This window comes from Acanthopagrus latus, chromosome 14 (assembly GCF_904848185.1).
Source record: "Acanthopagrus latus isolate v.2019 chromosome 14, fAcaLat1.1, whole genome shotgun sequence".
Taxonomy (NCBI): domain Eukaryota; kingdom Metazoa; phylum Chordata; class Actinopteri; order Spariformes; family Sparidae; genus Acanthopagrus; species Acanthopagrus latus.
In genome coordinates this window covers 17,884,132-17,907,817 of record NC_051052.1, presented here as the reverse complement: position 1 = coordinate 17,907,817, position 23,686 = coordinate 17,884,132, and the positions used below count along the sequence as shown (strand labels likewise).

At 42.8% G+C, this 23,686-nt stretch overlaps 1 protein-coding gene and 1 long non-coding RNA gene across 7 annotated transcripts in view; both read right to left on the bottom strand.

The window, feature by feature from the left end:
- Window positions 1-23,686, bottom strand: part of LOC119032215 — a 1,052,400-nt gene that overhangs the window by 924,233 nt on the left and 104,481 nt on the right. The gene's annotated exons all lie outside the window — the stretch shown is intronic.
- Window positions 1-23,686, bottom strand: part of LOC119032171 (ankyrin repeat and BTB/POZ domain-containing protein BTBD11-A) — a 180,088-nt gene that overhangs the window by 121,735 nt on the left and 34,667 nt on the right. The window contains exon 1 of one of the 3 annotated variants that reach the window (XM_037121060.1): window positions 2,608-2,719. The exons of the other annotated variants lie outside the window; for them this stretch is intronic. The gene's annotated coding sequence lies outside the window, so the exon portion shown is untranslated. Of the gene's footprint in view, window positions 1-2,607; window positions 2,720-23,686 lie in introns of those variants that run through there. 3 annotated transcript variants of the gene reach the window in all.

The following is a 23,686-nucleotide window of genomic DNA, read 5'->3' as shown; positions in this document are numbered from 1 at the left end:
GTCCAGGGAAGACTTACTGAGGCAGGTGAGAACTGAGTCCAGTAGTCTAGCTAGGACGATATGAAAGCATGAATTATGAAAGAATAGAGATACGGAATTGCCACCCAGTTGTACAACATTTAAGTTGATCATGAGGTTTTAAAAGAGACGTACAGCTGGATATCAACGCCATAACAGTGACAAGAGATACCTCGAAATATGCAAATATCACGGCATGAGCAGAGTATAGAACTCAAAATGGTGAACGGACTTAGTGTTTTTCTAGTCTACAAAGTGCCTCACAGTATTTCTGTGCTTACATCTCCACTCACACACTTGAAAACAGCCATCAGGAGCAATTTAAGGTTCAATATTCTGCATGAGAGCACGTCGATACGCAGCTCTACAAGGGGATCGAACAACCGACCTTCCAATTAGTGGACAAACCAAGAATGGACAAGTAATTTCTTGACCTTGAACAGCAGATGAGATCCATTTAGATCATCTCTCCTCATCAGCAGATGGAGCTCAGTTCAGCTACTTACTTGACATTCAGATGAAAGTGGGGAATTCGAACTTTTAAGCAACATCCGTTGGGAGTCATTAAGTCGGAAGATCAGTCTGTATGTTGTATAACCGCCACAGCGCATGTAAACATTTAACAGGATGCACACACTCCTAAAAGATAATGATGTAGTGGTTTCTTTCACAGGAAAAATAAATGATTTGTGATGAGTGGTTTCATGTACGTCTGGGGCTTTGACAGCCGTTAAATGGACTTGAAAATATCCTCACAAAAAGATCTCCAAATCAGACGCATTTCAAAAGCTTCGGTTTTGACAAATGCTTGACCACAGAAAGAACTTTTACCTCAGGCGAAACGTCCCAAAGAGATGTTTATCCGCTCACCTCTGTAATATTCATCAGTCCTGAATTTTAATGTGCAATTTGACTGAAAAGGGTACGGAGAGCATATTGCTTAGGAATAAGAATAAAAAAAAAAAAAAACCTCCACAGATGTGTCAGATCGTCCATGTCAGGCCCAGAATTTCCCGCCGACGTGAGCAGACGTTAACCTGGATGTCAGGCTGTCAGAGTGCAGCACGTAGAAAATCCCTCCCGCTATGTTCCTGCGTCCAATTATCTCCCAGAAAAAAAAAAAAATGACATTTACTCGACTCCCCACGGATGCAGAAAGTACCCAAGGAGACAGGCCTGAGAGGAGACTGGAATACTAAGTACAAATGGAAAACACTGTGGAAGCACCTCAATAAATCAGCTGAAGGTCAAAGATTTGCTCGGCGCACAAATGGTTTTAAGAGGTCAGCCGAGCCGAGACACGGCCAGGGACTGCGCTAAACTCGCCGCAACGTGCGGAGTGAAGAGGTGGAGGGTCTGGAGAGCTTTACCCATCTCAACTGATTCAATGAGATGTAAAATATTCTGCTTTTTTTTCTCCCTGCCTAACAGAAACCGAAGCAAAGAGAAAGAAGAATGAGCAAATGACAGATATTCCAACTGCTTTCATGTCGTCAGACTGTTTGTAGGAGAGAATACCTTTGAAGAGCCAGGACAGACATTTCTTGGGTGTGTAATTCTTTAATAAATCCAAAAGTAAGATTTGTATAAGTGTGGAAACTTTGCTTTAACGACTTGAGACTTAAACATGTTCTGTGCTGAGCCAGTGAAACTTGAAATAAATCTTGGCACAAATTAACACAAGCTATGACGACGGGGAAAAAGAACCGAGATTTAAAGTTCAATTGTGGATGTATTAAAAATAATCATTCACACCACTGACGTCCTTGCATATTTGGCCTATGCTGTTCCACTTCCTTTCTAGCGAGCGAGAGCAATGATAAGAAGTACAATGTGCTTCTTGGAAGATTTAAATTGAAGTCTTCTGAACATTACTTGATACAAAACTAGTTCAGAAGGTCAAAACAAGCCTGCAGTCTCCAGATACACTCAGTTATGTATGAAAATAGCTTTTATTGTAGTTATGAAACAGTTTCAATTCAATACTGATGCATCTGTATGACCTGTACAGTACATATGCAACTGCAACCATCAGACAGAACTTGGTTGGAAAACTACTTTAGTCTAGAAACATGTTGTTTTGTTCTGTTTGCATGACTTCTTTTATTTGTCAAATGCTCTGACAAATTGAAGAAAACAATTCAGTATCTGTCGCTGCTGAACGTCTCCGATAAACCCATCCAATCTTTTATTTGGCCCGTCTGAGAAGATTTCATAGGCTACAAGGAGGCAGTAATCTTCTTTTACATGAGTGACAGCACAATGACAACACAATGCTCTGCGCTAACATTAGCTCCTGAGTCTGTTATCATCAGCCAGCTAACTCAGTAGCACAAAGCACACAGTTTAGCGGCTAATGTTAGCACAAATCACACACCTGCAACAGCAAAAGTAACCAGCTGTTTTGGACTAAAGTATGTTCTTGAAAGTTTAGCTCAGATTCATCCAAGCTTAATCTGGCTAAATACCTGTAACTACTAAATTCCCATCAATTTATATTTGATATGTGCTTTAGTGTTTAATCTAACAAGCTACCTGCCAAACACCAGAATGTTAGCTGTGTCACTGTGAGCATGTTAGCATCCTGACCTTGTCGCTGCGGAGCAGAGCTGGTGGACCCAGCAGGTGAGAAACAACAGCAGGATCAGGGAAACTCGACAGGCTCAAGACTGAACTAGCGAGTGGATGAGGTGCAGGTGGAGCGAGGCAGAGACACACAGGTGAGGGTAACGAGGGGACAAAGAGGAGGGGCGGGGCTGAGCTGAGGGAGGGAGAGCAGACGGAGGAGGAGCACAGCAGGAGAACAAAACACAACGCTAACATAAAAAGACAGAATGCTACGTGACCGTGACAGACATTAGCATTTAGCTAATCCTATTTAATGCTTTTCAAATAACTGTTTTACATACAATACAACAGGTCTTTGCTTTTTCTTGCAATTTTAAAACTTCAGTTTTTGGCCTCGAAGGGAAAAAAAAAGAAAAGTTAGGGCTTGTTGTTGTTCTTATTGACAAGACTTCATATTTTGAAAGATCGATCGACATCTCCAGTTCTGTCGATGGGTGGGTGGGTGGGTGGAGCGTCGGTGGGGGCAAGAAACTGAATGAATCAATGAGTTAAAAAAAACAACGCCTGTCTTCTTTTGATTTGTTTCTCACGTAGCTGTTTTTGGCCACAGGGGAGATCAATAAAAACAAAGACAAAGGTGAAAAACAATCCCAGTTTATTCCTGACCTTGACCTGACGGTCTCACCTTCAGGCCCATTTAGAGGCTGCTCTGGAGCTTTTAATCATTTCTCTATATCCGCTTGAGGTGGAATCATTATTTGTCCAATTTAAAACATTTATTTCACACAGTTTGGCTGCAGACGTCACAATTACGCAGCTCTCATCGGATGAATCTGTCCAAGGAGTTTTATCTATCACCAGATATATTTCGCCTCCTCTCTCCGCTGTGACCATAAATTAATAAAAAAATAATCAACATGACTGTAATCGGTGATAAACTGCCGCTGTGAGACCAAATACAACGCTGAATTTGTCATCCTCTTGATTAAAGACCTCAGGGCTCCTGTGAGTCTACAGAGTGAGATAAGCAGCAGCATGACTCCAGAGAAACCTCCTCTGTACAGTAGCGCTGCGTCTGAGTTTCCCCCCCGTGGCTTTCTGTGTGCGGTTGTGTCCTTTTTTTTCTGTTTTTTAAAGACTAAAAGAATGACAGGCTGACCTTACCAAACCCTACAAGCTGACAAAATGATTTACACTCGCCGCTGATGAGCGAATTTGGCAGATTTCCCTCCAACTGTATATAAATACCTTCAGACAACCTCCGCTCTCCAGTGGAGGAACTGTCTGCAGCGGTAACAAAGCCAACAGCCTTCTCTTTCAATCTGGGCATCGATATGACGAGGACGGACCCACGGAGAGAGCAGAGTTCACAACACATTAGGTTTGCTCTGATCAGCGGCGGTGGGAGGGAGAGGGAGAGGTGACGTCCATGCTGCATCTCTCTCTCTCTCTCTCTCTCTCTTTAAATACTGTATAGGTTTCTATATTCTCTCTGATATGGATGTCTTTGAACAGTCGGTTCACAGAAAAAAAGAAACTGCGGAGCTGCAACCATGACAACTGAACAAACCCCATCCACTGAGGAATGTGGGTGAACGCTCTGGAGAAGGCTGCTAGCAAAGTTTTCTCTTGTGAAACTTGCAGATCTAGTTCTGCTGACGTGATACAGACGAAGCCAGCGACCGACCCGATCTGTGTCACAGAGGTCGGATTGAATATGTTAGACGGTGAAGCCTAACTACTAAATAAGGTGAGTTATGTGAATTTATAGCCTCGTGTTATTCAGATTTTAAATTCAAGACACTGGTTCAGACATTGGTTCAGAAGAAACTGAAAAAATCTCGACCACATTTGTGATAAAATCCTGTTTTATACACAAACAATATATTACAAGCTAGCAAACAATCTGGAGCAGCGTATCACCACAGTAACTGTGCTGCTGTTAGCTTGTCAGCTCAGGGAGCTAGCTGAGCTAGCAGAGTGTTGCACTAGCGCTGGAGCTAGCTGATTAGCATGCCAATATGCTAACATTAGAAATCCCTACAACATAATATATTCAAGTCTTTGATGTAACATCAAAACTATCAATACTTCACATTCTGTTAATAATTTTAGTTTGAAATTAAGTTTTTACATATTGCACATTTAAGATTGTCACTAGTAGCCCGGCAAGAAAACATGCCAACTACAGGTCACACACAGAGTCAAAATTACAGTAATTTAATACAGTAATTTAAAATTTTAACTAAACAGATTTGAGGCTACACAAAACATAGTTTGGTCTCAATTTTGCGGTTGTGGTTATGTTACACATGGCTGTAATAAACCGAGAAGATAAGTAGACATAAACTGGAAACGAAACCAGTTGTTTGCCAATAAAAACCTTAAAGAAGAAGAAGAAGAAGAAACAAAACCAGTCACTTTGACAACTTCTTCTTCCTCTTCTTCTTCTTCTGATCAGCCGTTTTATATCAGAAAAAAAAACACCCCAGTGAATGTAAAGAACTGCAGAAGTAAAGACTTTTTTTTCCAATTTTCACTGTTTAAATCAACTACAATACTTTAAAATGTCCACAAATATGTGATGAGATGAAATCCGCCGCTCATCTCAGTGTCGGCTCTCTCCTCGTATTCTCAGCACCGGAGAGAGCCTTCAACCAATTCCATCATTTTTCATCTCAAATACTTTCAAAAGTCAACAAACATACAGTTTTTTCAGAGTGGGTTGGTTCTGGAACGAGCTGCTGCTGTTGAATTCTTCACAAGATGTTTTTTTTTGAGCGAGTGAAATTGTCCCCTTCATTTTACTGAGATGGCTGCAGAAATCTCACAGAAGGAAAAACATGCTCAGATCTCTCCGCAGCGCAGACAGTTTTGGGGGGATTTCGTGATATTCTGATGATTGATGAGCAGTTGGAATCATTCATCTTGCAGAAAAACACACATTTAATGGTTCCAGCATTGCAGAAGTCAAGAATTCCCTTTTTTTTATATCACTGAAATATTTGAGCATTTTTTGACAGTTTGTGTTCAAATAAATTGGATTCAATGACGTCCTCTTGGTGTTCAGGAGATTGTGATGAGCTTTGTTCAACACTATTATCTGACATTTTAAAGTCTAAACAGCCGACTGACTATATCCAAAAGATATAAACAGATGAATCAATGCTGAAATCATCATCAGCTGCAGCCGTAGACCTTAAAACAACTTCTATTTGCATCCTCTCATCACAACGGGAGCACTTTCATTTTATATTTTGGGAATTTGGGAGAGGTTAGTATGAAAGCTCTGAGGAGCAGGTGAGAAATTTGGTTTAATTACTTTCCCTCCTGTGTTTATGATTTGTGATCTGGTGTGAAGAAAAGAGTTTTGCTAAAATTAGCACTTTTTTCAATCTGTGAAAATGTGTTGTTGGTTTTTTCATGTGTAGAACCGAGTGAAAAAAATCCTTTGTAAGGCTAATTTTTCTATTTAAAAAAAAAAAAATCTATTTTTTTTACACACTTAAAACAAAATAAATTCCTTTCTTTTCCACAGAATTAAAAAAAAAAATTTTTTTTAAATAATTACAACAAAAAAAACAAATGAAGTTTTTATCCCTGAAATGTTTTTGTTTTTTTTTTTCCCAGTGATAAATAATCCCGATAAATTTTTTACACACAAAAACAAAATAAATTGTTTTTATCTACAGATTTTTTTTTTTTACTGAAGAAAAACATTTAAAAATAAATAAATAAAGATTTAGGAATTTAAAAAAATATCCTGCCAAACTTTTTTTTTTTCAACCAGATTTCAAATCATACAAGGATCATAATCCTCCTCTGGGCTTCCGTAGATGGATGTCTATATTTTTATAGTTCAGCTGATGTTATTATTACAGCTGCAGCACATCTGGGTTCAGAGGGTTGCTGCTGTTTTCTGACAACAATTGAATCTCTACCTGCTCCACCAGCTTCATCCCCATTACTCCTACTGGGATACAGAATCAAGCCCTGGAAAGGTAAAAACATCCCCGAGTGCAGCCGGGCACTGTGAGCACATCCAGCGTGAGGCCGCGCTCCTGCAGCCGAGGCCGCTGTAATTGAGCTTGTTAGCTGGAGATCAGCAGAGATGAAGGGCTGCTGCCTCAGTGTGAGGCCGGCTCTGACATCACGGATGCAGGATCCGGAGCGGCCCCGTCTTTTGATCTGGTCTACGCTCCACTGAGCTCTGACTGAGATCGAGCCGGGCCACCGTCTGACTGAGACTCCAGGGACTGCAGACGACCCAGACGAGCAAGAAAGTTGGAGCTCCGGCTGCAGAGTTCCAGTGTTTTGCGGATGTTATGAAACATCTGTAGCACCCGACAATCACATACAGAAAGAAATAATCTGATCCCAACCAATCGATCGATTAATAGTTGCAGCTCTTCTGTAATGACTACTCATGGATCGTGCTGGACGTTGCCATTAGAAGCTGGGCAGAAGAGCTGGTTTGATTCGGTCAGCCTGAACCCACTGACACGAGCCAGGATTGATCCCTGGATTCATGCTGTTTCAGCAAAATGTTGACCCGAGTGTCTGAATGTGGGCCAGATTCATCCAGTGCCTTCGTGTCCAGCTTTGGTGACTGGCAGCCTCAGTTTAATGTTCTTATCAGACAGAACGGGAACACGGTGTCGTCTCCCGATCAGCGTTCAGAGCTGCTGTAACGTCACATACTGTCGCCTCTCTGTCGGCTTGAACCAGAACCAGTCCGCTCGCCTCTTAATGTAAAAGGACAGAAGGTGCAGGTTGTTCAGCACGTTAACTATCTAAATGTGACTGTGGACACAAATCTAACCTTTAAAAAACACAGTCCAAACATTTCACAAACCGTAAAGCATAAAAGTTCTCATTCTAGATTCATAAGGGGGGAAAAAAAACATTATTCTTTGTATTAACTGGAGGTTTTTGGTTTCCTACATGTATATTTGATCCTTATAGGTTGAAATTAGCTTTTAGCTACATCTGGTACAATACAATTATATTGCGTTGTCCCTGCTAAATAAATAAATAAATAACAGCCCACAGGTCGACCTCTCTCCAGATCGTTTTTATTTCTCTATAAATTCGAGGCTGCCGTGCGTGAAATTCACTCTCCACCACCCAATCGTTCCTGATCTGTATCTCACGCTTTCCCACATTTCAGGTGATCATTTGGTCTAGAAGGTTCCGTCCTCCATCGTCACACCTCCTGACTCCTCACACCTCCACCTTCTACCTCCACGTATGAGCTGTGAACCAGCGGACACTGTGTGCAGCTCTGTGTTGTTGTTGCTGCTGCAGCGGCGGACACGTGCGACCAGTCGCCCAAAGGGAGGTACTGTCACACTCACTCACATGCGACATTGATCGCCGCTTGTTGGGTCAATGATACAGCCCGCATGAAGTCTGCGGGGGAGGGGGGGTTGATCACCAGCGCGCCCGTCATTATTTCATCCAGACATGCTATTATCTGTTTATCGACTCTGCGTTAGAATTTAGCCTCGGCATCGCTGCGTTTTCACCTAAATCCAGCGCCTACGATTCATCAGGTTCACTCGCTCGCGGGGTTTTATGTTAACCGACTTGTTGGCTGATCGTCTCCGGGTTCAAAAACTTCCCAGAATTATCTTGGCTTTTCGGTGCATTAGAACAAATCCCATCTGCTCCGCTCTGGACTGATTCAAGCAAGCTTTTCTGATTGCACCACCCAGCAAACACCAGACAACCAGATCGAGTGAAGAAGAAATGCACAGGCTGAGAGAATGAAGGACAGGAGGGAGATAATTAAAGGTGTATCCTGTGGACAAACAATAATATAGGAGCTGGAAGAACGGCGAACATGTTGAGAGAGGGGAGAAGATCAGGAGCAGGAAATAAAAAAGGCAAGAAAATGCAGAAGAAGTTCAAATATTTGGTCAGATTGTTACGACTGTCTGCAGGCAATCCATCAAGAATTTGTCGAGGCGTGTCAGTCTGCTCCGCGCCAACCAACAGACAGAACAGATATTATTGTTCATAGCACAGGAAATATAGAAATACAGAAAGCCACGCAGGAGAAGAAAAGCAGCTGGTGTAAAATGTGAAAACCTTTAGAGAGGGTGAGAGGATTGAGTGCACAGAAAAAGTCGGGAAACTAAAAGCTGATAACACAACACAGCTGCTCAAACACCTGCGTGACCTCCACCTCTGAAAAAACCCTCTTAAAGACGAAGAAAAGTCTCGCTGAAATACTAACGATGGAACAACAAGCGAAGCAGCTCAGATCTCCACATGATCCCTCGTCAAACTTTTTTTTCCTCTTAACTTCCTCCAAAACTAAAGGTCAAGTTAGCGTCTGACCTCCGAGGAGGCTGAAGGAGGGAGGTGCAGATAACACCGATCGCTCCTGACCCGGCTAACCGAGATAAAAAAAAAAACTCTGCTCAGGAACACTGAAGTGGCTCCTTCCACCCGGCGCCGCCCACCACCTCAGCATCCATCCTTCCCTCGCGGCGTCTATCAGGCGCAGCCAGCCATCCTAATCAGCGAGGACTGGCCGGAGAGACGTCCCCGGTGGGCGTCTTGTGCTGTCTCCTCCTGCATTATATGAGCTGCGAGATCCTTTGTCCTTGTACTGTTTTTATCTCTGAGTGCCGTCTCATCACAATGCAGCTGTACGGATGTAAAGAAACACATTTCTCTGCAGTTCTCAGCTGCTCTTTTCTAATCAGCTGATCTTTATAATAACCTCATGAGGGACAAGTTTGGTAAAAACAAGCAATGACACTCCGTCTGATTGTTTATCAGTGTGTTTTTCTGCCAGATTCACCTCGTGTGTGTGACAGGCGCGAAAGCAAAAGAAAAAGAAACCAAAAAAGACCTCACATGTTCGACATGATATAACTCTCCTGAAGCCCCGAGACCCCACATTGATTTGGATGAGTGTCGTATATATCGTCGATGTGCAGTCGAGCTCGTGCACCAGCTTCAGACCAGCGTTTTTCAGCACAGTCGCAGTTATGCCGATGGCTTCACGGTATTTTTTTCAGTTAGCTGCAGAAGCTACTGTAGATGTCTGTCTGTTGAGCTCATATTTCAGCTTTAAAAAGGATGAAAATAAAAACTTTTTCAAATCAAATTGGGATCTCTGGGCTTCCAGAGACTTGGAATACGCCTGATGAGCTGTGGAGCCAAATCATGATCTATTTTTTTTTTTTTTTTTTTGCTGTCTGTCAGCTGCGATTTTGTTTTTCTGTGAAACTCCAGAAATGTTTTGTGGACGTCCAAACTTCACCTGACTGTCCATCAGTGTGAGGGTCAGGAGATAATGAGTCTTTGGGTAGTTTGTAATGAATCGAACTTAAAGTTTCTCCATCAGTGACCCGTCAAGCTTCAACCTATTAAACTCCACCTGTGAGGTGTTTCTGCCTCCTGGGAATCAGCTTCACTTAACGAGTCCTTCACCTCCTCACCTCTGATTCATGAACAAAAACAATTAATATTCATAAAGTCTTCATAAATAGAGACTTGATACTAAGTGTTCCCTGAACGGGGGCCGCGCTCGCCTCTTAATCACCCATAATTCATCATTCCTGCGACGCCGCTCGATTATGATGGCTGATCTGGTGCGGTGGGGCGTGCGCTCCCCTTCGCCGCGGTGACAAGTGTGCCGCGGCACCGCTCTGTATCCGTTCTGCCACATTAATCACAAAATCTACAGGGCTGTTTTTATGCCAGCGTGGGGTCGCGTCGACGGGAAATCAATTCTGAGTTACACCGTGTTTGGAAACCGGCCCAGCCGAACTTCTTATGTTCCCATTTAATTGCATGATGTAACGGTGAGTGATGAGTCGGGGCAGGAGGGGTCGGTTCATGAGTGGAGGATATTTCTGGAACATGGGGACATTTAACTTCCTCTGAGGGTTAAAGGGATAGTTCAACATTTTTGAGAAACATGCCATGAGCAGATTGATACCACTCTCATTACATTAGCTTTAAATACAGACTGGAATCACTTCATATCTTGTTTTTCAAGTGTGAAAATGCCATGTGGCAGATTCACGAGAGGTGAGCGACTTCTTGGAGTCTTACCATCGCCGAGGGGTTGCCAGGCAACCAGCTCATACTCCAGGAAGTGACTGCACCCGTTCCAAGAAATAGTTTGACCCATAACCCTCGCATAAAAACTACAACTTTTCTAACTATGCTTTGGTTTTTTTATAATGGATTGAGCCAACAAGATATGATTTTTACACAGGCTAGCTGTTTCCCGTTGTTTCCAGTCTTTATGCTAAGCTAAACTACAGCATATTTACTGTGAAAGTCTTCTCTGGCGACCTGCAGCTCCAAACATTGTGTCATTAAATTGGTTCAAACCTGTTTTCTTGTACAAAAATCAGACCATTACAGTTTAGTGCATGAACGGGGACGCCAAGTAATCACACAGATTGTTGGCTGCTTTCCTTGCAAAACCATTTTAAAAATGCATGCAAGTCTGTTTAGGACAATCTTAGAATAATTATTTCTCTCAGCGACATTTTTCGTCCACATCTCTTAATTGCTGTTGGGAAAAGTTTTTTTTTTTTATCTGCAGAGTTCCAGCCTCTGAAAACGTCCTTTTGAAAGCAGCAAGTAATTCAGCTGAGAGGAGAATGACGGCAGTAGAGGATGACGCTCTGCCAGCTCTGCCACCTCGTTGCGGTGCCGGAGTTTGGAAGACTCTGGTGTGTGTGTGTGTGTGTGTGTGTGTGTGTGGGGGGGGAGAGTGAGACTTTATGATGTCATCCGTGACCCGGGTCATCTCTAAAACCCAGTGCAGAGCCGTAATGGCCTCCTCCACAGTCACAGCGCTGTGGCCAGGCGGACTTGGACGAGGCTCAAATTAAGGAGCCATAACAGGCCCATAAATTTGAGAGGAATCTGCTGTGAGGAGGGAACGGAGAGACAAAAGAGGAGCGGCAAAGTTTTTTTATCCTCTCGGAGTCATAAATGTGTTTTCTGGGCACCGCCGGGCTCTCCATAAACCATAATCTGATTCCAAAATCTACTCTTACAGTACAGAAATGAACAATCTGCGTCCATCAAACCTAAGCTTAAATCAACTACATGATGTTTTTATATCCTCGCAACCCTGACCACCTATGGCTCTCCTCCCACGCCCAGTAATGAAGGTAATCTTTCTCGTAATTGCCATGAATCTTAGCACTGGTCCGGTCGCCATGGCAACCCGATCGAAATGTGCTGCAGAACGAGACGAACAAAAAGACAGAAAAGCCTTTACATATTTACTACTTTTTAAAAGATACATAAAGCGCTGGTTTCTCCCCAGTTAAGAGGACCGATGGTAAAAAAAAAAAAAAAAAAACCTTCATCTCTAATCGTTTAGAGCTTGTGTTATTTCTTTATTCTGCTTCACAAGGCTAATTTCTTTTTTTTTGCCTAAATGTTCCTAAAACACCTGATTTGTTTTGTCTCGTCCAAACTTTCCAGCTTTAAATGTAGCTACTGTTTTTCCTGTTGTGGTGGAATGGGTACGTAATCAAATGCTCAATTTATGAGATTCACCAAGATAAAACTAAAGCAGGTCGAACACAACAGCCCTGAAGTAAATCCTACATTTATGTTGCTTGGATTTGGGATGTTTCTACTCGTGTTACTGCTTGATTTGCATCAATGATTGTAAAATAGATTTGAGAGTTTTGCAGATGTAAATTTCCTTTCAGTTCCTCAGGGGGCAATTTTATTCACCTCAAAATGAATTTAACTCAGTTTTTTGTTTTATTTTGTAAGTTCTCTCCTCGTGAGTCATGTTTTGCTTTTCACTTCCTCTCTTTGTCCCTTTCCTGCCCGTTTAAAACTCACCTTTTGTTAATTAGTCCATTAATTAGTGTATCTAAGACTGTCTTTCTGTTTCTCTTTGTCAGTTTGTCTGTGCTTCAGTGTTCCTGATTTGCTCACTGGTGGTTTTCAGGTTTCTCCTCAGTTTGTTTTTAAATTTTATTTTCTGTTTTTCTTTCCTTTGCCAGCCTTTTGTTGCTTCCTTCCTGGTTTTGAACTCTGGTTGGCAGCATTATCTCTGGCGTTTCGTTCTGCTTTTCCAGCCTGTACAGCACCGGCGGCCAAGAAAACTTTAAGAGATTTAGGATTTAGATAATAGGCACCCTGTTAAAAATCAACAAATTGCCTGCTGATTGTTCGCTCATATGGTCAAACTGTTTCAACACATAGAGGAAGAGTCTTATTAGAGCTGTGAAATATTAAATCATCCATTTTTGTCAGAGCTTTATATTAAAATAGAAAAATGGGAAATTATTGGTGAACTCATCATAAACAGGCATGAGAAGCAGATAATTATTTATCTGTAATAATGGCTCTATTGTTTGCTCTCTTTACTCTCTTTGACAGAAAAAAAGAAGCTAATATATGAATATATGTCATATTTGTGTGTGTGTGTGTGTGTGTGTGTGTGTGTATGTGTGTGTGTGTGTGTGTGTGTGTGTATTTACATTGCAGAATAACAGCAATTTTAAAGTAACACACTCCGCCACTGGCCTCTTCAGGAAAAATGTATTTCAGAACCACTCCTGCTCGAAACTACTTTGATTTTTCCAGCACAGTCGCCATTGATTTGCCCCAAAACCCTGAACAAACATCCTGTAAAGTGAACCAACAACAACCGACCACTAATGCCCCCCCCACAGTAGATGACCCTCAGGTTACACTGTCAGCCACTGTGTGTGTGATCGAGCCTGTCAATTAAACACACACACACTGTTTTGAGCCGCCATTTACAACACAGCTGAAGCACGAGGGTTTTTCAAACTACCAGGCGTACAGCAGGAAACGTTTCTGCAGGGTTCGCTGTTTATGTTCGGCTCGGTGTCGACAGTTTGCCCCGTCAGCTAAGTTTGCTTTACGTGTCGTGGTCGAGCCGTGACTGAAGGGTTTGAATCCATCCTGCAGATTTAATGTCTATTGGCCTATTGATCTTTAAAGAGCACGATTAGATTGGCTCTGACTCGCGTTTGAGTTTTTTGATGACAGAGGCTGCGAGTAAAGATGTGTGACAGCGAGTCGTCGTCATTTAGAGCCTTGCAGAGAGCTGCAACACACTGATTCTGGGTTATTTTAAATGTGTGCATCAGAGCTTTTTCATCCCAGACGCTTCCAAGGTTAAGATCATTCTCTGTCACAAAATCATTTTCTACCGACAGGACGCAGCTAGTTTCGAACCCCATGGTTATAACTGAAAAGCTAACAGAAGCTTGGGACGCGTCGGCCTCTTTAAATGTTTTATTTCTGCCAGCATCAATCAAAACACTGAAGCCGAGACTTAATTTAAAAAAAAGGAAAAAAAAAAAGCTATTGTCTGCTGCTTACACGAGCTGACAGGAAGAAAAAAAAAGTGACAAAACTCTGCGTGTGACCCGTCAGTTCAGCTTCTTAACGAGAAACTCGACAATTCCACCAAAAAATTAATGAAAAGTAATTATTCAGAAAGAAAGGGAAAAGCTTTAAATAGTCATGTCAGCCGTCAGAAAAAAAAATTGACTGAGCAGCACAAACAACATTATTGTTGTCAGGCTGACTGCAGCGATGTGCGAACGCTGACCTTTCCCGTTTTGGGCATAATTGTATTGCTTCTTCGTCACACCGGGTCCATTGTGAGGGTAATAGTTCCATTATGGCAGAATTCATCCTGCACTTCAGCGAGGCACCTTGCCCCGCTGCCTCTCATCTCATCCAGTGTTGTTCTTGGCTTATTCAGAGAAAAGCATGTGAAATTTTTTTTTTTCTGGCCACATTTTGATGGTGTGCTTTTTCAGAGAGGTTCAAGGTTTTTTTCTATTAATCTGACTTGAATTACATCCTGTCATTCTGTAATAAAGAAGATATTCTTTAAAAAAAAATCTGATCTGATCCCATTCAGCGGGCTAAGAGATTACATCTGAACTTTTGGGTTTAAAAAGTGGATTTATGTTCACTCCTATTTTCTGACCTGACTGCAGCAGCAACCCGCAGAGCCGCCTGATGCAGTTACCTTGATTAAAGCTGAGGATGTTTCTGGTTTGAAGATTGTTGGAAACATTTGGGATGTAACGACACGATTTAACAACATACATAACTAAGATCTCATCATTTTAATGCAGAATTCTTACACTTCAGCCAAATCACAACATAAATAAAGTCTCAACAAAATAAGACAGAGCCGTCAAACGGGTGCTTCACTTGGAGGAGATGCAGACTCCTCATAAAGGCTTTATGTTAACTAGCTGAGACATATTTCCTCTTGACTCTTAGACAGCAACATTTTTCCTATTTCATAAAAGCTGTAATTTTCCTCATTACAGTGACTCACCTAATCAGAAACTCTACTTATTGCCGACTGTCTTGTTGTTGTGAATGATTGTGGCTCTGGGTCGTCACTTAATCTCTTTGTTTTCATGTCTGCTGTGTTTTTTCTGTTTTTTTTGTTTGTTTGTTTTTTAACGTCCTTGAAGTGGAACAATCGTGGAAGTAAACATAATCATTTTCCCTTTTCATCCTTTTCCCAAGCAAGTCCAGTAAATAAGCTGCGTTGGACCGTGGTGTCAAAAAAAAAAACAGCAAGTGGGATCAAACGTTTGTGCTGGAATAATTAGGTGGTTCTGTTCCAGCCGGGCCTCCAGTGAACGTTTTAATCTCAGACAGCAGAATTTATAGGCCCATTTCAGCCCATTTCAGGACTGATGTGCGTGTGAGTGTATGATGTGTGTGTGTCTATATGTATGTATATGTATTCCCAAGGTGAGTCATACTACAATCTGAGTTTAAAAAAGGTCAACAATTATGAGGTAAATTATGGGATGAATGTTGGATTTTTATCTCTAATTGTTTCTTTTCATCTCAAAATGTTTTTCTCCAATAATTATGACTTTTATCTGATCATTTCAACATTTTTCTTGTAAGTATGACTTTTTAAAATGTCTTAATTTAGACACTTTATGTCAGAAATGACTTTTAATCCCATCATTTAGATTTTTATCTCATAATTATGGCATTTCATCTAATAATCAAGGTTTTTTATTGGGATATTTATTCTTAAATCTTATTGTTATGACTTTTATCTCATTATCTTTTACCTTTTTCTAAAATCAATGTCTATTAATGTAATAATTATGACTCAGCAGATAAAGGCTTTTTAAAATCTCATTATTTGGATTTTTATCTCCTAATTCCAACCTTTTTTCCTCGTCAAGTTTGCTGACGACACGACTGTGGCGGGTCTCATCAGTAACAACGACGAGACGGCCTATAGGAGCGAGGTGAGCCGCCTGGCCCTGTGGTGTGACCACAACAGTCTCTCCCTGAACGTGGAGAAGACAAAGGAGATTGTTGTGGACTTCAGGAGGACACGCCCTCAGCATGCACCCCTGACCATCAACGGTGCTACGGTGGAGAGGGTGAGCAGCACCAAGTTCCTGGGTGTGCACGTCACTGAGGACCTCTCCTGGACCACCAACACCACATCACTGGCCAAGAAGGCAAACCAGCGCCTCTACTTCCTCCGGAAACTGAGGAAAGCGAGAGCCCCGGCCCCCATCCTGCGCACCTTCTACAGGGGAACGATCGAGAGTGTGCTGACCAGCGGCATCACCGTGTGGTACGGCGCCTGCTCCGCCTCCTGTAGAAGGACCCTCCAGCGCACCGTGAAAGCAGCAGAGAGGATCATCGGTGCCTCTCTCCCCTCCATCCAAGACCTCTACACCTCTCGCCTCACCCGCAAAGCTCTCTGCATTGCGAGAGACCCCACCCACCCGTCACACAGTCTCTTCACCCTGCTGCCATCAGGGAGGAGGCTGCGGAGCCTGCAGGCCAGGACCAGCAGACTGAGGGACAGCTTTATCCACCAGGCTGTCAGGATGCTGAACTCTCTCCCTGCTCTGCCCCCCTTCCACACACACACCCTCCCTGGACTCTGACTCTCCACCTGCTGCCCCCCTCCCCCCAATCCACACACACACACACACACACACGGACTCTGAATGCCCCCCCCCCTGCTGTGCACACACACACACACACCCCGCCCCTGGAAAACAACAATCAGACCTTCAGACACTTTATCACTACCAGATAACTAAGCTCTCCTTATATATATATATATATATATATGTATGTATGTATGTATATATATATGTATATGTATGTATGTATATATATATATATATATATATAAAAACCTATTCTCTCTTTTTGCACTACTGTTTACATTCACGTTTACATTGCACTACTGTTACTTGCCTTGTCTATTTATGTCATTTATAATTTATGTCATTTATAATGTCAAATTGTACAGTTGTCTATTTACTTTTCTATTTTTTCTATATATTTATACATGTTTATTCTTTTCTATATGTTATGTTAAGTCACTAGAGGTTGAGAGTAACGAAATTTCGATTCTCTGCTTGTCCTGTACATGCTGCAGAATTGACAATAAAGTTGACTTTGACTTTGACTTTGACTTTTCTCTTCTGATTTCGACTTGTTATCACTTATTTATAACTTTATTCAATAATTATGACTTAACATGGGAATGTTTTTGTTCATCAAGCTCAGATCTCATCTTATTTCTTTACTCAATCGGCAGATTCGGGCTTCCTTAAAAGTGTGATGTTTTTGCAAACACTGCAATCAGAAACACTGAGACTCAGTGAAAGTAAAAAAAGAGCGACTGATGGTTATAAAACAGTCAAACTCCTGCACAGCCGGGAAGCATCTAAGGCTGCTTAAGTGAGTGCAGATGACTCAATTGGGCCGGAGTTCTTCTACAACTAGATGTATGACAGATGGGGTCCTCTGGGCTGCAGAGCACATTGACAGTCAGTCAATAAAGGACCAGCAGGGAAATTACAGTGGGGGTACTGCTGAGGGCACCGAGGTCCATTACCATTACCTTAACAAATGTCCACCAGCGGCTCATCTTTCTCCCTGACCCAGCGAAAGCCCCCTTCCCTCCTCTGTATGCTTCTCTACACACTGATCCACGCAGATACGCACATTCATACTCCACAGATACAGATAAAAAAAATAACAAAAAAATCCGCCTCTCTGTGTTCCTATGAATCGCTGTTTCCACCGGGATGGATTGAGTCCACGTGGCGATAAGGGCTGTGATTATTCATTTGTGTCGGAGATCTAGTGCCTGGAGATAAGATGGGCCCTCGGCAACAATGGAGGGCCTCAGAGAGGGTAGATAATCGAGCCGCTGACCCCTGTAGGATGCTAGACTCAACCACTCGCCTGCCTTCGCTCTGCTTTCTTTCAGCCGGGCCGGGCTTATCTTCTGGGAGTAGCACAGCGCTGCGTGCCTATCTAACTGTACCAGCTTGGCAGCGTTCCTGCACGCCGATGTCAGTCCCCAAGGTAACAAAAGCCTCTGCACAGCTTAGTTTGTGTGGAGAAGGCGCGGGGGGAGCGGGGGAGCGCAGTGGGAGGATGGAGGAGATAATCTGGCACATGGCTCCTTGTTTAAGGCCTGTGGATCTGGAAATGAGACGGAGCAAACACGACTGCAGAATGATCTCATTTTCTCTCCCAAGTTGTGTCTCTCCCAGTCGAGAGAAAAATATTTGTATGTCCTGAGGTGAAAATGAACCTCACATACAGATAGCTGCAATAACTTCGCAGCTGACGGACGGACTGGTATTGAATTTGGTGCAGACGTTCATTGTCCCCACAGGATACATTCCAACGTCTCTGAGGATCCTCTGTTTTTTCCTCTAGCGCCACCAGCTGGTTGCATTTGCTGATTTTAGTGAAATGTCTCCACAACTATCCGACTCATTAAAACCTGTAGCACACATTCACTAACACCCCGCCAGGATAAATTACAACAACTTTGGCTAGTCTTCTGCCGTATTCAGATTGAATTCAGGTTGATTTCAGGAAGTCTGGACAGCAAAAGAAAGAAATGCAACTTAAATCTGATTTCTACAGATGCATCTCAGCCCGGACGCTCATGTTGGATTTCGTCGTGACGTCTGCAACGCGACAAAGTTCAGTGTGGGGGAGGCGCAAGACAACACAGTCCGAGGACAGTCCGGCTAAAATAAACCGTCTGCTCCGCTACTTGACAGCGTGATTGTTCGGAGGGGGAGATGATGGATCTATATTTCTCATGCTTTTTTTTTTCTGTTTTGGAAAGCAGCGTCACCAGACATACCGACACCTACGTTGTTACCACAGCAACCCATGCTGATAGGTTGATGATGTCTGGATGAAAAAAAATCTGATTGTCTACAAATAACAGTGCAGACGCTCGTACTTTCAGATCTGAGAGGAACTAATCAGGTGGAATATGTTGGTTTTAATACCCACTATTTATTTCCTTTCTCAATAATCAAAGAGATGAAGTGAGATAATACAGAGATATCGTATGTATTAGACAGACCTCTAGATGAGGTGGACGCAAATGCTTCAGACGGCAGGTGGAAACATCAGCGGATGAAGTTTCATTCAGAAACAAGGAGCATGTGTGAAGCAACAACAGATGACTCAACAAAGACTGAACTAAAGGCTGAACATACATACAAACTACATTAACGAGGGGGTGAGGTGCAGGTGGAGCGAGGCGGAGAAACCCAGTCGAGCACAATAAGCTGAAGAACACCAGGAACATGGAGGGAGCTGCTGGATGGAAACACACTGGGAACAGATCTCGACTAATGAAGGAGATGCAGTGCAGGTGTGGAGGGAAAATTACCATTAGCCTCCGCTGTACTTTGTATTGAAAGCTTATTAGCAAATATTAGCACCAAAATAAGATGAACATGGTAAACGATGCACAAGCTTATCGTTGGTTAGCATTAGCATTTAGCTAAAGGCTCCACTGTGTGTGAGCACAGCCTCGCAGAGCCACTCGGCTTCAGGCCTCTTCATCTCCTTCTTGCTGCTTGATTAACAAGCAGCTTACTGACTGTCAGTTAATTTTCTTGTCACTTGACCAATCAGTTAACTAACGAATCGTTTAAGCGAGCGATCAGCGTTAATGACAGAAGATCCTTACATATCCTTGAGATGCCAGAGCTTGTGAATGTTTGCCATCTGTGCTTTAAAGCTGCTTCGGGCTGTTTTAAACTCATCAGGTCTGTGCTGGATGACATGTTTTGCAACTTTTGCGACTCAAACGTTATAAAACTTGTTTAGAAGGAACACGCACAAATGCAAAGAGACAGCGAATGATTAAAAAATGTGAAATAATCGACTTCAGCGAGTCGTTGATTTCATCTTCTCTGAGTCAGGAGTCTGACAACACTGCTGAGGGGTGAGTGAACACGATGGCTGGCTGATTTTAGTAACATTAATATAAATCTAACCACCTGGAGGCTGCGAATCAGTCAGAGAATCTCCCAGAAGACCACAGCTGAGTGGCGTAATCACAAACTTGAGAAACAATTCCCAGTCAGGATGAAAAAAAAAAAACTTTCATGTGATTATTATGTATGAAACGGTCGCAGCGAACTACATGGAAGACGCCGCCGAGTCGACGCTCCCTGCAGTAAATCTTACAGATGACATACTCAGCATACAGATAGCTTCATTAGCTCTGATTTATGTCAGCGCGGCTGGAAAAACGTTGGCGAAAGCTAATGATCTCATGTGGCGACGAGGATGGAGGGGAAGCGAAAGTGAAAGTTGGATTCTGTAGCGAGAAAAAACAAAAAAAGGGAACAAAAAAACACACACGAGGGATTCATATAGTATTTACAGGCAGGGTTGGTCTTGTGTTGGAAGGAGGGTGGACGCAGCTGGGAGCAGAATTTTCCGCATGCAGCATACAAAATACCATCTGTAGCACTTCAGGCACCTTTGGGGGCATCCTGTGCTCGAGCTACATGCCAGGTACGTAATAATAAACCGCCTGGATGACACCGACGCTCATTTATGCAATCTGTGTTCGTGCCTTCTGTGTCTTTTTTTTTTTTTTCTAATCCTCCTGCATTTGCCGCAACAAGAGTAGATATTACCCCCGTCTCCGTGACCTGCCCGAATACATCTGTGACCCCTGTTATTCAACAACCACTTGGTGATTTTGTTCAACAAACGCAAATGTCAAGATCAGCTCGCAGCGCCCCATCCGAGGGCCCGCACAAGCCATTCACAGTAAAGACCACATGCATGCTTAATCAGGTGAGAGTATCAGCGAACACCCAGGCAACATCATCTCAGGAACTGGCCTTGGGGGCCCCGTGTTCTGGTCAATTAGAGAATTAGGAGTGTCAGACGGTCGTTTTGCTCCGGTTATTTATTCATGAGGCTCTGTGGGGCCCGTGGGTCTGGACTGTGAGGCTGCAGGCGATGTCTGTTGTTGAATTTTACATCTTCCCTCATTCATCCTGCAGAGAACAAGTCGTTTTCGCTCCGACTGCAGGTGAGGAAGGTTGTTCTCTGAGGTCACGCTGAGCGCCGCGCTCTTCACCGAGAGCCTCTCAGCTTTGAAACGACCCTGGTGCTGCTCTCTCCGCCGAGCCGGGCCTCTTCACCTTCGCTCCATCATTCGGTACTTCGGGCTCAAACCGACCATTTAACACCATCCCCTGCTCTGGAGCTCTGGAGATGCACAGAGGGCCGAGGCTCAGTGTGACCAGCTGGTTATGGCTAATTAATAAAGTCTCTCACACTGGCTTCAGCTTGAAAATACGTGCATGTCATTTCAAAATAAAAGCACTGCTCAAATTGCTCCAAAATGTACCAGATGTCATAAAAAATAGCATCGTCATTTGAGCCAACACGCTAATGCTAAAAATAGCTAACTAACTCATCTATTTATTGGTGTATTTGGTTATAATTTTGATTTTCGTGATAACATTTTACTACATTTTTGGGCTCAATTCTAACTAGAGTCTTACATCTTTAATAGAAACCAAATCTAAATCAGTATAACAGGCACAGCGTTCATGTAAATGTTGCAAATGATGAGTTAAGTTGAATGAAGTTGGAAGAAAGTCTTTAAACATAAAAGATATAAAACCTTTAATGGATGTCTGGCCTAAAGCACCAGCTGGCCTCGCATGCAGTCCTCGAGTTTCTCTGATGCGTAACTTAAAACAGTCCTTAATTTAATGTCGAATAAGAAAAGGTACCCAAGAGTTTTAGCATCCCTGCAAACTATTTCTGGTACGTTCCCTGAGGGAAAGAAGCCTCATCGCTCTATAATTCAAGACCTCTCTTAAAAAAAGTGACACTCTTTCTCTGAGAGGACAGAAGAGGCAGATGGGTGAACGCTCACGTATACGTAATGTGTCTGAACTCACAATAATGTCTGTGTGACGCATAAACAGTCTGAGAATCTCACATTTTATAAGAAAAGTTAGATTACATTGTTTTTTTAGCACCGTGATTCTGGGAATACCACAACAATTTGTGTCCAGATGAAATATCTCTTGATTTTTTTCTTTGTGTCTGTTCTTGAGTTTTAAACAAGGTTTTGATGAAAAACAATCCACACTTCCAGTAAAGTTATTTGAAACTTAAGAGAGATTTGTTTGTAATAAATGCGCGTATCGTGAAGTTGCTAAATCAGAATACTGAAATTTGACTCTACATTTTTGAGGCAATTATTGAAAGTCTGCTAAATCTCCCTCAAGTTGAAGCTTTTAGGACTCAATAATTGTGAAAGGTGACTTGAAACGTTGCAGATTTCTCCAGTGAAGCAGTTAAAACGATCAATCCGTGCAGCTGATAATGAAATAACTGAAGCTGAGCGTCTCGGAGCTTCACCACACTGTCAGTCCGCCTGTGACAAAGCATCCGTCGACTTCCCCTCTGTCAGAAACCATTTTCATTATTAGACATGTGACACCAGCTAATGCACCTCTCGCTGCTCGGCCGACTCCTGCTGGAAAACTTCTGACGGCTTTATTCATCAGCGCCTATTATACGCTGGATTTAAATTGGACACTGATATGCTCATCAGTCACTTTCCATCAGCCCTGACATGTTGTCTTTGACATCCCGGAGCAGCCGGCGCCCGTCCGTGCTCGTCTTGCCGTGCGTTTCAGATGAGAAGCCGGCGAGGTGCGGCCCCCGTTGTCCTGACTACGAGCGTGACACGCTCCCCTGAGCTCACCGTTGGCATCGGCTCTCCATCTGCAATCTGCATCACGCTCTCTAATGAGTCAACACACTTCACACCCAATACGAGCTGCATTTAATGACGCCGGCCTCCCACACACATGTCAACACACACACACACACACACACACTCACACACACATGTTCTGCTGCCTGAAGTGTGGCTTTACACACATTTGAGTGTGAAAACATACATCGCAGACTCGCAGGCGTACATGCTGCAGTGTGGCAGCTTCAAGCTAATCATTGCTTTCATTATCAATTAATCTATTTGTTGTTTTCCACAGTAGTTGATTAATCTGTACACATGCATTAACTGATGTTTTTGCTGGCTGTAAGAACAACACAGATATATTGTGACGTGTCATGGCGATGGACCGCAGCTCCTTCAAATCTCGCCACATTTTTGTTTCCTTAATTGTTATTCTTTCGTTTCAGCGTGGAGATTTTGGATTAGGGGCAGGACAGAGTCATGCTAATCCAGCTGCATTTAAAGCCACGACGTGTGCAAATTTAGATGGAAATCATTCAGAAATGATGAACAGGATGAGAAAAACGAACAGTTTTGATGTTAAAGCATCTGTATTGTGTTGTAAAGCATCATCAGAGCGCTAACCAGCTACCCCAGCGCCCTCATGCTCACAATGTCCTGAGCTAGCAGTGTCTCAGGTGCTTTCAGCTCCCAGTTCAGACTGCTAGCTGCACGGCTAACAGAGCTAACTAGCTAACAGCAGCTAATAGATATGGTGCTTTTGGACACAGACCTTGATGGATAAAATCTAGAATATTTAGTGAATGAGGCTAACTTCATGTGGATCCAAATAAAAATCCAGATGTAGCAGGTTTAAATGTGTTTTTTTGAGGAGTCCCTCTCTAGTTTTTAATTTTTGTTTTGGGAGTTATTATTTGTAACTCCCGAGATATCTGGCACCGAGCATGAATATGATACGAAACAGCTGCAAAAAGCAAAGCCAATGAGAACAGAGAGAAGGAAGAAAAACAG